A 5256-nucleotide genomic window follows, 5' to 3' on the forward strand; every position below is an offset into this window, starting at 1 on the left:
CGGTCGCTCTCTCTACCTCCGAGGTGGAATATATTTCGGTCGACAATTGTTGTGCTCAATTATTGTGGATGAAGAAAACTCTATTGGATTATGGGATTTCCATCAAGAATGTTCCTCTCATGTGTGATAATGAGAGTGCGGTGAAGTTGGCTACTAATCCGGTCCAACACTCAAGAACAAAGCATACTGATATAAGGCATCACTTTTTAAGAGATCATGTTGGAAAGGGGGGTATCTCTATTTATTCTATTGGGATGGATGATCAATTAGCGGATATATTTACAAAACCATTTGATGAAACAATATTTTGCAAATTACGGAGTGAAATGAATGTGATAGATCTCTCAAACATGGCTTGAAGTTAAGTACACATGTAAAGCATAGCATCTAAACCCTAAATGTGCTTTCTAAGTTATTTATTGGTTATTTTGATGAATTTTTTATTATTACACAATTCTAGTAGATTTGTGCGAAAACTTTGATCATCCAATTATATTATGTATATATGCATAGATACTAACCCTTGGATTGGTCAAAATGTCCATATTTGAGCAAAGAACCTCGTTGGGGGTCTTCTCCGCCGAAGGTCCTCAAGACAAAAAACACCTTCGGTGGAATGATACGAAAGTCTTCCTTTCTTCTGCCGAAGGTTCTCAAGATGAAGACCTTGTGTAGAGGCAATATTGCCAAATGCCAAAGCTATCATCAGCTCCGGTTCAACTCAAGCAGAAGAAGAAAAGACCAAATAGACCTTAGTAATCCAGGTCTATAGATAAATGTTGAGGATCATGAATGTAATTTTGTTCGGGCTGCGTCCCGTGCTTATAAATAGATGAAAAGTAGCATCGTACTATTCACGCTGAATTGTAGTCACTCTCTCGCGTCTTCACCTTCGAGCAAGCCGAAGGTATCAATGTAATAGTAATACTGTTAATATTCATACATGTTTTATAAAATGCAAATATGTATGAATTAATGAGATGCAGTTATTGTCTTGAACCTTTTGCATTCCCATTCACATATTAAATGATGAAGGTATGCCCTTCTTGACCTTCCTCTGATGAGCATTATACCCATGTGGAGATAATGCTTCGAAAGATGAAGGCCCATAATAATTAACAATCGTGTTGCCTTGTTCTTGACCTACAGCATTTGAGAACAAGTGACCAAAATTGGCGCTCACCTCCGGTAAACTCACTACCACGACTGCGACAATGGCTTCGCAAGGCAACCAAGTTGTGGCACCTTCGGCCACGAAGCTGGTACTCTTGATCACAGGCAGCTCAAGTTTTGGACCAGCCAACAAGAAGCAGAAGAAGGAGGCACAGAGAAGGGTACAACATGTTGGAGTCCAAGGACCCTTCATCAAGTCCAAGTGGTCTCATATACCAATCACCTTCTCCCAGGAAGACCTTCAGCTCAAGGATTATCCTCACAATGATGCAATGGTTATATCTTGTGTCATCAAGGGGTTTCTGGTTCACAATGTCCTTGTAAACACAGGCAGTGCAGTAGATATCATCTTTGCAAAAGCTTTTAGGCAAATGCAGGAGCAGGATGACAAGATACATGATGCGACACACCCCCTCTGTGGCTTCCGAGGAAGGCAGATAGTGGCACTTGGCAAGATAACTATCTGATTACCTTCGGTTATGTTCACAATACAAGAACAGAGCAAGTTGTCTCTGATATTGTTGATATGGAGTATCCTTACAATGCAATCATTGGGCGAGGAACATTAAATGCTTTCGAAGCAATACATCATCCATCATATCTATGCATGAAGATACCATCATACCAAGGCCCCATAGCTGTGCATGGGACTCAAGAGGCTGCTAGAAGGGCCAAAGGGAACTGAACATGTTCGAAGGCTATTCATAACATAGATGAAGTCGAAGCTCATCAGCAGTACAAGCACAAAAGAGATAAGGTTGTCTCAGCAGACCAACCGAAGCCCATGCTCCTATGTGAGGACATAGCCGAGCAGAAGGTGTTGCTGGGATCACAATTATCCGATGAACAAGAAAAAACTCTGTTGAGGTTTCTGTTCAACAATAAGGATGTCTTTGCCTGGTAAGCCAATAATCTCTGTGGTGTCAATAGAGATGTCATCGAGGATTCACTTAATGTAGATCTAGCCATCAGGCCAAGAAAGTAGAGGCTTCGAAAGATGTCCGATGACAAGGCTGAAGGTGCACGAAATGAAGTCAAAAGGCTTCTGAGTGCCAGAGTAATCAGAGATGTAACATATCCAGAGTGGCTGGCCAATACTGTAATGGTGAAGAAGGAAAATGGAAAGTGGAGAATGTGCATTGATTTCATAGATCTAAATAAGGCATGTCCGAAGGATGAGTTTCCTTTACCAAGAATAGACTCTATGATGGATGTCGCAGCTACTTCAGAGCTAATGAGCCTATTGGATTGTTACTCAGGCTACCATCCAATTTGGATGAAGAAAGAATACGAGCCCAAGACAAGCTTCATAACCCCAGTGGAACCTACTGCTACCTTCGGATGCCCGAGGGGCTCAAGAATGCTGGAGGAAGCTTTAGCAGGATGACTGACAAAGTTCTCCACTCTCAAATCGGCAAGAATGTGCTGACATATGTTGATGATATCATAGTTAAAAGCACGAAGCAAGAAAATCACATTGTTGATTGGCAAGAGACACTTGCTAATTTTAGAAGGGCTGGTCTCAAGTTGAATCCAGAAAATGTGTCTTCGAAGTGAAGAAGTAAAAATTTCTTGGTTGTTTGGTATCAACAAATGGCATCAAAGCCAACCCAAGAAAGATAGAAGTTATACTTCGGATGGAGCCACCAAAGTCACGAAAAGGTGCCCAGAGGTTGACAGGAAGGCTGGCATCAATGAGAAGATTTATTTCAAGATCAACAGAGAGGAACTTGCCATTCTTCGAAGTGCTAAAGTCAGTCGAAGTCTTTCAATGAGGACCAACTCAGTAAAAAACCTTCGAAGAACTGAAGCAGTATTTGATAGAATTAACAACCTGAACCCCACCTTCGTCAGGAACTCCATTGCTGTTAAATGTAGCTGCTTCCCACACTGCGGTTAGTGCAGCGCTAGTGCAAGAAAAGTAGGATGGCCAGGCAAAGAAGCAAGTGCCAGTGTACTTCGTCTCCGAAGTACTTAGCCCATCAAAGAAAAATTACACAGAGTTGGAGAAGGTACTATATGCTGCACTCATGGCTTCCAGAAAGCTTCGACATTACTTCCAGACGTACCATACCATAGTACCTTATTCACAACCTTTCAAGGATATAATGAGAAACAGAGAAGCCATAGGAAGAGTGGGAAAGTGGGTTGTAGAGCTGAACGAATTCACTATTGATTATGTTCATAGATCTTCGATCCAATCCCAAACGTTAGCAGACTCCATTGCTGATTGGATGCAAGGGGCTCATGATGAAGAAAGAACAAAAGATGATGAAGCTTGTACATTATTTTGAGATGGGTCATGGGGAACCTTCGGTGAGGACGGCTACCGTTCTAATTTCACCGTCTAAAATCAAAACATGTTATGCAGCAAAGTTTGAGTCCAATTGCACAAATAACATTGTAGAGTACGAAGACCTTCTCTTGGGACTTTGGAAATTTAAGGCAATGGGAATAAGAAGGGCAATCCTCAAAACCGACTCACAAGTTATATTTGGGTCACGTTGGCAAAAGCGGTAAAGCAAGAGACCCGAAGCTTGAGAAGTATCTCGACACAGTCCGAAGGATGGAAGCTTCTTTTGAAGGTTTCTCTGTAAAGAATATCCCAAGGGGAGAAAATGAGCACGCATACTTATTAGCTAAGTCAGCGGCACAGGGGCTTCCATTACCTTCGGAGGTATTTTTTGAAACAATAAAAGCACCTTCAGTCGAGCTCATGGAGAGAGCAGTGCTTACAATCTCGCCAGTACACAGCGAAGATTGGGGGACTGAGATTGTATCTTTCCTCTAAGGCAATTGTCTTTCAGATGACGAAGCTTACAACAAAAGAATGGAAGCAAGAAAAAGACCCTATGTAATCATAGAGGGAGAGTTGTACAAACAAGGAGTCTGCTGGTGAGTTGTAGGTCAAGAGCTGATGAAGGAGATACATGAAGGACAATGTGGAGCTCATAATAGGTCTAGGCCTTTGCTGGGGAAGGTTTTAAGACAAGGATTTTATTGGTCGAAGGTAGCTTCGGGTGCAGCGGATTTGGTTCAAAAATGTGAAAACTGCTAGAAGTGTGCCAGAGACTAGAAACAACCTTCATCTCTAACCCAATTAATTCAGCCTACTTGGCCACTACAAAGGTGGGGCCTATGTTTGCTAGGCCCACTTCCGCCAGCGCAAGGAAACTTGAAATATGTTGTGGTAGCAGTGGAGTACTTTTCGAAGTGGATCGAAGCTAAACCCCTAGCTACAATAACTTCAGCCATAGTCCAGAAGTTCTTTTGGCATAATATTGTTTGTCGCTTCAGTGTGTCGAAAGCCATCACAGTTGATAACAGGACTCAATTTGATGCCAAAACGTTCAAAGCTTTTTGTGACCAAATTGGTACAAAAATACACTTTGCATCAGTGAGACATCAGAAATAAAATGGACTGGTAGAGCGAGCCAACGGAATCATAATAACAGGGATAATGAAGTCAATCTTCAATCCGCCCAGAGGAAAATGGCACGACGAATTAATAAGGTGGTGTGGAACCACAACACTGCTGTCTCAAGGTCAACGGGTTTTACCCCGTTCAAGCTTCTGTTCGATGACAAAGAAATAATACCAGAAGAAGCAAGAAGGGGCTCAATAAGTACCTTAGCTTCGACAGAAGTTGAAGAGAATTGCAAAATAACAAAAGACACCATAGAAGGGACCAGGCTCCAAGCAGTAGACCACATCAATAAGAATCAGGCCGAAACAATTAAATGGTGTGATCGGAAGGTAAAATTGAAGAACATCAGGCCAGGCCACCTAGTGCTTCGGAGGGTGGCCAACCCGGATACAGTAGGGAAGCTTCAGCTTAAATGGGAAGGTCCTTTCTTGGTGGTATCTTCGTCAAGACCTGGATCATACAGGTTGAAATACATGGACGGCAATGACATTCTAAGATCTTGGAATGCAGATGAGCTTCAGAGATATTATGTGTAAACTATGTAATTTTCTTACTTTTCCCTATGGTACCATTTTCCTTTCAAGAGGGGAGAAAGGTTTTTAATGGGGCCATAGGTTGTAATTTTCATTTTTTCCCTACCCAACCCTGTGCAATAC

The sequence above is a fragment of the Zea mays genome, chromosome 9, assembly GCF_902167145.1.
Source record: "Zea mays cultivar B73 chromosome 9, Zm-B73-REFERENCE-NAM-5.0, whole genome shotgun sequence".
Classification (NCBI taxonomy): domain Eukaryota; kingdom Viridiplantae; phylum Streptophyta; class Magnoliopsida; order Poales; family Poaceae; genus Zea; species Zea mays.